A 9,660-nucleotide genomic window follows, 5' to 3' on the forward strand; every position below is an offset into this window, starting at 1 on the left:
GTTCATATAGAAAAAAATATAACTAATAAATATTAATACAAGAATAAACTGTTTTGAGTACTCACAACTGTAAACCTACTTTTGCCCCACCCTGTATTTTACTTGTACCAAATACCACAAGACCTGTGCGAGTGGTACAGTTGATTCATACTAAATGAGCATTAGCGTTTGCCATTTCTTTTCAAGTATTTTTCTCACTTGATTCTGAATTCCCCTGAGTAGCCAATGCAATAGACTTCCCAGAGCTGGCCACTCTTCCCTGATTATAAATAAGCATGGAAGCCAATTATGATAGGTTTCTTGATTCTTTCTAAACTTTACTGTAGTGCCTGGAGTTTCATTGCCATCAGACACAGCATCTAGCATTTCCCCCAAATGAAGACTGTCCCAGAGATTCCACTTGGGGCCTCAGGTGACTTGGCTCTGAACATAGGATACAATGGAAGTAATTCTGTTGAATTAAAATTTGTAGAAGACTCAGTTTGTTAGATACTAGAAGATGATAGCAAATGATAAACACTTGGTTCTTGCCCTCAAGCAAGTTGTAGAGTTTTGCCATACATTTTGTAACTTTATTACATTAGCTGTAAGAATGTCAGTTATTCACTTTTAATTTTCTTTTGTCCTAAACTCCCTTCTTCTGATCTTAATTTTGGTTGTTTACAAATGCCATTTTAAAAGGACTCATGGAGAATTCCCTTTTGCTGATCTGTCATTCCTGTTGGGAAAATGTGCAAATATTCCAGCGGGTTAATCTAGCCAAGGAAAGCCGCTGTGATGAGAACTATGGTGCATAAGTCTGTCTTCATCCCGTCTTTCACAGGTAAGGGCAGATGGCATTCACCTTTCGCCACCTTTCATTAATTCGAACGCTAAGCATGCGATACATTGCAGCTTACTCTTAAGAGCAGAAACGTGTTGCAGCTTTCGGCAAAAACATGCTGCTTCGGTGGGTCCTTAGTGACACAGGTTATCTGGTCGCCTCCCAATTTGGATGAAGCCAAATGGAGGTAGGTCTGGAGGGGGCCTCCAGACCCAGCAGGAAGCTGCTGTGTGGAGAGAGCACCACAAATTGTTGGTGTGCTTAGTACCAAATGCCACAGAAAGGCAGGCCTGAACTCCCACGTGCCCAAGCCTCCTCCGTCCACTTCTTGGGAGGACTGCCTGCTGTGTGAGAGTCAGTGGGGCCAATCTCATAATCCATTCATTCATTCATTCATTCATTCATTCCAATTAACAGCTCATGCTCAGCATGATCTGAACTCTCTGATTTCAACTTGACCTGGTTTTCCCAAGCACTGAAATGTCTTCAGGACCTGGTTGAGCTCCCAACGTGCCCCTGAGGGGACAGTAACAAGCCACGTCTTCAGTCCCTCTTACAGACTCTCAGAAGGGAGCTAAAATGTGGTCTAGCACTCTCTGAGGAAAATCAGAGAGGCCACGTTCTTTCCTGAAAACCCCAGACCTAAATCAACAAAAGGTGAGAGGCAGTGTTAGGGAAGAAGGTGGGCATCGGAGTTAAACTGAGAGACAGAAAAGGGAAGTTGGGTTGTTGGATTTGCGAAAGAAGTCTGCTTAGGGTGCATGCCATTGCCTCATAACTACCTCTCTTTTCAAAATATAGAACAGCAATAGTGTTGAGAGACTTTAGACCAGTGGTCGGCAAACTCATTAGTCAACAGAGCCAAATATCAACAGTACAACGATTGAAATTTCTTTTGAGAGCCAAATTTTTTAAACTTAAAACTTCTTCTAAGGCCACTTCTTCAAAATAGACTTGCCCAGGCCGTGGTATTTTGTGGAAGAGCCACACTCAAGGGGCCAAATAGCCGCATGTGGCTCGCGAGCCGAGCCGTGGTTTGCCAACCACTGCTTTAGATTATTTAAAAAGAGCCCAAAAGAAGGCAGACTCTTTTCCTCTACAAAAGAAAAAATAAATAAAACTAAAAAAAAAAATGAGGGCAGAAATTAGAGTAAGTGGTTTCTTCTTGAACCTTTTGTCATGATTTAGTTGACTAAATTATTAAAAACATAGACCACTCCCCCATGCACTGCCCTCCCTGCCACTTGCGATGGAAAGAACACATCAGAAAGAGCTCATTCCCAAAGCTGATCCACTCATAGGACTCGTGGATGGGTTCATTCATTCACACAGCAGGTATCTGAGTGCCAACTCTGTGCCCGGTCCCGGGGATAAAATGGTGAGGCGATCCTTGTCCAGGCCTGGTGGATTTGCAATGAACTGGGGAGAGACTAGTTTTTTTCAAAATAAGTTACACAAGGAACAGCTAGGCAGACACCATTCCTGTACTAAGCAGGGACGTCCAGATCCATGTCCCAAAGGCACAGTGGACTGCTACACTGTGTTTCTGCTCATTTTATTCACAAGATATTCGTTAAGTTCAAGGACGGGCAGTAGATATGCAATCATTTCCTTTTGTTTGATTAGGTATTAAATATATGTAGTAACAAAATTCAAATGATACCAAGTATACAATGAAAGGGAACCCTTCCTCTGACCTCCCAGGCTTCCCATCCTGCCATGGAGCCAATCACTGTTATCAACTTCTTTATATGGAATATTTTGAAGTTTTCACCTGTCCTAGGCTGAATTATGTCTTCATATGTTGAAATCTTAACCCCTAGTGCCTCAGAATGTGACCGTCCTTGAAGACAGGGCCTTTAAAGAGGTAATTAGGTTAAAATGAGGTCAGTAGGGTGGACACTATTCCAATAAAAATGGTGTCCTCATAAGACGTAAATGGTGTCTTAAAAGGAGATTAAGACAAAGACACACACAGAGGGAAGACCATGTGAAGATACAGAGAGAAGGTGGCTGTCTCCAAGCCAAGGAGAGAGCCCTCAGAGAGAAATTGCCTTACCAACTCCTTGATCTTGGGACTTCCCGCTCCAGAACTGTATGAAAGTGAATTTCTGCTGTTTAAGCCACCCAGTCTGTGGTACTTTGGTATGGCATCCCCAGCAAACTAATTATATCACACTAAGAGAACAAACGGTATAGCCAATGGAAAAGAACTAATACCAAATGGTGTCGCATGTCACAAAAATCCCCCATTTCCTCTTTTAGGCACCGAGTGACCTTTTAACATCTGATTATTCTGTTTGCAGATTCAGTCATCTTATTGATCTCTGTCCAAAACTGACTTCGTGTCCCTAACCATTGCCCGTTACAATAACACCTGCTCTGCCTTCCTCATCTGGCTCCTTGCCTTTCTTTTCACCCCTGGTCCAACTACCACTCTGCACGACTTCAGTGACCACCTGGATGGGTCTGATCCATGACTTACCATCGGTATCACATGATGTCACATCCAATACCCTGGCCAAAAGGTGATGACTCCTACTCCAACTGGTCTCCCCATCCCCGTTACATTTTTTAAAAAAAAAATATATATATATTATTGATTTTTTACAGAGAGGAAGGGAGAGGAATAGAGAGTTAGAAACATCCATGAAAGAGAAACACTGATCAGCTGCCAATAGGGGATGTGCCTGCAACCAAGGTACATGCCCTTGACTGGAATCGAACCTGGGACCCTTGAGTCCGCAGGTCGATGCTCTATCCACTGAGCCAAACCGGTTAGGGCCCTGTTACATTTTGACCCCGGTTATTGCCGAGAATTACTCCACCTCTAAACTGTGGCTTCCACGTCCCAGTCTCTCATACCATATTCTGTTGTTTCAGTGCTCTCCCACGCTATTCCCACAGCATCTGTTTTCTGCTTCTTCCTTACAACAGTACTACTGCATTTGTAGTTAAATCATTATTGGTGTGAACGTTTGTCTAACATCTGTCTCCACTTTGGATGTAAAGTCCATGAAGGTAGGAGCTATATCTTTCTTAGTCACCATTTCAGGCAATAGAACGGTTCCTTCCATGTAGCAGATGCCTCAAAACATTGGTTTAAAGATAATGCATGAATGAAATCTGTAAGTTCTCTGCTTCACTTCCTTCGCTATCCAGGTTGTATTCATGGCCATTTCTTCAAACTTTTGCAATATTCCTAACTCTATTGCCCCCTTTCCTTCTCTGGTATGTGTCCAGTAAAATTCCAGCCCTGGAGACACCCAGCTGTCCACCTTCCTGGGGTCACACCTGGGCGGTAGAATGCTGGCAGAAAGGATAACAAAATGGCAAAAATTGATTCTACATAAATTAACTATCTTCAGTCTTCACTGAACCTTCAATTCTGCCCAGCAATCTTTCTCATTGCTCTAGTCAACTCTCCTATTTTCCATATAGATAATTTTAAAGCTTCTCTATTATTGCAAACCATTGACTGCTCTGCCTCTTTACTAATTTTAAGCAAATGATCTCACCCCTTCTTGCTCAGGGAAAGATAGGAGCCATCAGATGGGACAGTTTCCTCCCATTTGACCATCAACCATACCAATTGATTTCTCCTTTCCACTCTGCTCTTGGCATTCCATCCTGCCCAGCCTACTTTATCGAATAGTCTCCCCGCTTATTGTCAAACCTCATTCACTCCACTGGCTGCCTCCCATCAGCATTAATATAATGTTTATTTTGATTATTTTAAAAATGCCTCTTGATTTCATAAAAGGTTTCAGGTTCTGCACTTCAGTGCTGTCTTTTACTTTCTGAGGCAAATTTTGGAAAGAATTACCCAAACCCCGACTCCACTTTCTCTCACCCACGGACATATCAACCCACTGAGGTCTTGCTTTTCGCTCCAGAAAACCTTTGCATCTTTCTTCCCAGGATCACCCACACCTTCTTGTAGCTGTTGGAACTCTCTGAAACATTTAACTCATTTATCATGAATTTGGTCCTAAATAAAACGGAGAAAGGAAAAAAAGGTCAGAACAGGCAAAAGAACGATGAGAATCCTGAAGTCTTAAGCTACAAAAGCAGACCTGCTATCCAGCCAGCTCCCTGGGTAATAGAAGATTTCACTCATAACACCAGGGTTTATTTGGGTCAGCAGTAAAGTGCCTTATTGACTCTCCCATTTAGCGATTTCCCAGACTTGGCTGAATAGGGGTGCACGTGTGTCCTCCTAACCAGGAAAGCAGGCTCCTTAGAGGCAAGGTCTCTGTTGGCCAGGCACTGTCAGCCACGTTGAGAACAGGGGTTGTGCTGAACACATCTGCCTGTTTCTGGCCCCTCACTCTACACTTAGGAGGGGAGTGAACGTCTGCTTTAACGTACCCGATCCAATGGAAATGTGGACAGAAACTTCTGACCCACGTCTTCAGCGTGCTTTACTTTTGAAAAGGGATCTCCTTGTCCTGGAGAACATATCCTTAATTCTCTGTGTCTAGGCCCTATTTTTAAATCAAATTTCCACAGAATGTGGGAAGACTCAGAATACACCTTTATTTCCCCACCTGGCCACAGGGTCAGAGTAGGTCTTTGAACTTCGTCGTACCCGCCACTGCTCCCAGGCAAGTCTCTGCGGAAGGAGAATTACACTCCTAGCAAAGGCCACTCAGACCCGAGGACTCCCAGTCTGTGTCAGTTAACTTTACGCAGGCTGTAAATCGTTGTCCTCCAGTTGGAAGATGGGGGTGGTGTATCACCAACAGGAAGGAGTGGAGGGGCATCTGTCTGAGAACCGTCCCCCCACTGGCCACCTTGCCAGTTCCTGCTTATACGGTGCAGGCAGCTTGGGGGAACCATATTGTCCCTATAAGTTCATAACACATGAACAAATGATTAAAAGCACATGGAAAACAGTTCCACCGCTAAGCTAAAATTCAGATGGGAACGGAAAATCAACTTGCAAAGCTTTCAACTGACTCAGGGCCAAATGTAGGACAGAATGCGAGGAAAAGTTGCCAAAAAGAGAGAGAAGTTGGGGAGGAACGCGAGCCGTGGATCGGAAACCTAAAACAATGACACCTTGTATTGACAACCCTTCTGAGGCTCTCTCCGAGCGAAGGCACCAAAATCAACTCTGGAAGTAGTAAGACCATTTCAGGAAACGTTTTGGACGGATTTCCATTTTCTACCCTCTATAAATAAAGGTTGGCTTGACGCTCTTGGCAACACCTATGCAGAAACATAATGTTAAGTATCTGTAACATAAATATTAAAATATTACACATTTTTCCCTCCGAGGTGTGGGGATTAAGTAACACGGTGGCATGAGACAAAGTGTGAAAAATCATGACAATAAAACGCAAAAGCAAAGCAGAACTTTCCAGGAAGCCTTGCCTTCCGCTGTGTACTGACCCTGAGCCCGCGAGTTTCATAAAGCTCAGCTGGCCGTAGTCACATTTGCAAAAGTTCAACTCTTGATTCAAATCTGAAACTCTAAGTAGCCTATTCTTTGTGGCCAGGCACTGAAATGGCCCAAGGATTGAAATGGGTAGGAAATCTGTAGGCAAGACAGTGATTCACTGGGAACCAGTGTCTGCTGGTCTTTTCTGTTCTTTAGCTTCTAGCCTGAATCCTTCCTGACTCCCATATACCCTGAACCACCTTTCCCTTCACTTAGCATCATTTTAGTCTTCTTTGGGGGCCTGATGAATGCTCAACATATGCAACAAGTGTGTTCCTCACATACTGAATGCAAAGGGACATTTTGAAAATCAGGCTCCATGGAAAAACCATTCTTAGAAAACATCCCTAAGTCCTTAGCAACAAACAATCCTTTAGCAAAGCAACCAATCCTTTTTGTCACGTGAAAAAAATGATCCCTAACTTGACTCCCTTTATAATCAGATCATCGATATGAACTTTGTCATACCTGTCACAGTTTGTAGACGTATCATAGATCACGTCTGAAAGTAGGGCATATTGGAGTTCTAAAGAGAGCTTCCTCGGTCACCCAGATTTCTTCCAAAACTGGAACTATTGTTCAACACAAATGTGCTAACATGTGGGAAGTTCTCACCTGTAATATGGAACTTAAAATCCCAATTCTCCTTCCCCCAGCTCCTCCTTCCCTGCTTACGGGTGAGGACAAGCACTGTTTGAAGTTTCACCTTCCTCCAAGTAGTTTGCACCCCTCTCTCTCTCCAGCTTTTAAAAAGATCTTTTTATGGAGTGACTCCTGTGTCCCAGGTATATTCTTTATAGTTTCACATTTAACTTTTACAGCAATTTTTCTAGGGAGTTATAGGTACCCCCATTTTATAGACGAGAAACCTAAGTTTAGGTAGTAGAATTGAGATATAAATCTACCTCTTGTTCTTCCCTATCAGTCTGCCTGTTGCAACATAGCTATTAAAATGGTGAATGTATTATTTTGTATTCTGCTATTTAAAATTAACATTATGTGATAGAATTATTATTTCAATGGTGGTAATATAATATTCCATTAAGCATTCTTCTTTAATTGGACATTTAAATCATATAATTTTGCTCCAATTTTTAGTGCCCTGAAATAAAGTAGCAAGTAGCTTTCATTTTCTTTTAAAATATTTCTGCCACTTTGTAGAAATGATTTTGGTTTTCTTTCTTTACTGAAGTATAAAATTGACATAAAATAAACAACATGTATATGCATGTATGTATTTCTGTGAAACTGTTACTATAGTCAAGATAGTGAACAAATCCATCGCTCCCAAGTTTCCTTGTGTCCCCTTACAATCTCTTCCTCAGCCCGTTCCTATCCTCCTCTCCCATTCACAGGTTAACACCTGATTTCCTTTCTGTCACTATAAAGCAGTTTTCACTTTCTAGAATTTCCTATAAATGGGGTACATACACGCTAAGCATTCTTTTTTGTTGGGCTTTTCACTCAGCATGGTTATTTAGAGAATCATCCAGGTGTTGTAGCAATATCTCATTTGTTTTTATTCCTGAATAGTATTTGAAATAATTGTTTAATCCACTCACATGATAATGGGCATTTGGTCGTTAATGGTTTTGGTTGTTACAAAGCTGCTATGAACATTCATGCATAAGTCTTTGAATGGAAATATGCATTCTCTCCGCTTGGGTAAATACCTAGGAGTGGAATGGCTGGTATACGTTTACCATTTTTTAAAGAAACCACTATTTTCCAAAGTGGTTGGACTATTTTATATTTCCACCAGGAGCATGTGAGACTCCCAGTTCTTTAAAGCCTTACCAATACTTGATATGGCCACTCTTTGTAATTTTAGCCATTGTAATAGATGTGAAATACTATCTCATTTTAGCTTCAATTTACAATTCCCTAATGAAAGTATGTTGACATATTTTCATATATTTATTTGCCATTTACATGTTTTCTTTGATGAAGTATTGGTTCAAATCTTCTGCCATGTATATAAAGTCTGGATACAAGTCCTTTATCAATATACTAGAGGCCGGGTGCATGAAAATTCATGCACTGGAGGGGGGGGTCCCTCAGCCCGGCCTGCCCCCTCTCACAGTCTGGGAGCCCTCAGGGGTGGGAGGCAACCTGGTGATCAGGGGAAGGCGATGCTCCATCACACCTCTGCTGCTGCCTCTGCCAGCAGTGCAAGCCTTGGCCGGCCCTGGTTACCTGAGCCTCGGGCAGCCCTGGGCGGCTGGGCAGCCACCATCCAAGGCTTGCCTGTGCCTCAGGCTGGCCCTGGGCAGCTGGGGGGCTGAAGGGGCTGGGGGATTCGGAGGCAGGTGCACGGAGTGGCCAGGCCCATCTGGGGGTGGGCCTGGCCTTGCTGCGCGCCTGCCACCCCGGCGGGGCTGAGGGGACTGGGCGCCGCCATCTTGTGGCTGTGGGCACCACCATCTTGGAGGGCAGGACAGTCAATTAGCATATCCCCTCCTTATTGGCTATGGGCGCCTCCATCTTTGTGACAGTGTGAGGGTCAATTAGCATATTCCCTCTTTATTAGATAGGATGCATAGAAAATATTTTCTCCCATTCTATGGCTTGTCATTCTCTTAACAGTGTCTCGGTGAAGATGTACTACCTTTTGTATATATTATTGGATTTGAATTGATAAAATTCTGTTTAGAATTTTTCATCTATATACAAGAGGGGAATCGATCTGTTGTTTTCTTTTGTTATAATATTTTTGTATGGTTTTCAGAGTAATAACTGGCCTCATAGAACGAGTTAGAAAGTAGTCATTTCTCTGCCATTTTCTAGATGAGTTTTGTAAAATTGGTTCTATTTCTTCCTTAAATATTTGTAGAATTCAATAGTGAAGTTATCTGAGCCTGGAATTTTCACTGTGAGAAAGTTTTAAACTGTAAATTTAGTTTTTGTAATAATTATAGGTTACATGGTTTTAATTTTTTTGATTGAGCGTTGATAGTTTTTCAAGAAATTTGTCCATTTTATTTAACTTGTATATTGGCACAAGCTGTTTATGATAGTCCCTTATTGTTTGTTTAGTAGTGTAAAATCTCTAGTGATGTCATTTGATATAACTTCTCATTCCTGATGTAACTTCTCATTTTCATTCCTCACTCATTTTTTCCTGATTGGCTTGGTTGGAGATTTACCAGTTTTATTGATATTCTCAACGATCCAGCTTTGGTTTCATTAATTTTCTTTATTGTTGCTCTGTTTTCTATTTTATTGATTTCTACTGTAATAATTTGTTATTTCTTTACTTCTGTTTTCTTCTTTTTCTAGTTTCTTAAGGTTGAAACTAGAGGTTAAGACCTTTCTTCTTTTCTATTTAGGCACTTAGTGCTATGCAATTCCCCTAAGTAAGGCTTTAATAGCATGCCACAAACTTGGATAT

Source organism: Cnephaeus nilssonii (assembly GCF_951640355.1).
Source record: "Cnephaeus nilssonii genome assembly, chromosome: 14".
In the NCBI taxonomy this organism is placed as follows: Eukaryota; Metazoa; Chordata; class Mammalia; order Chiroptera; family Vespertilionidae; genus Cnephaeus; species Cnephaeus nilssonii.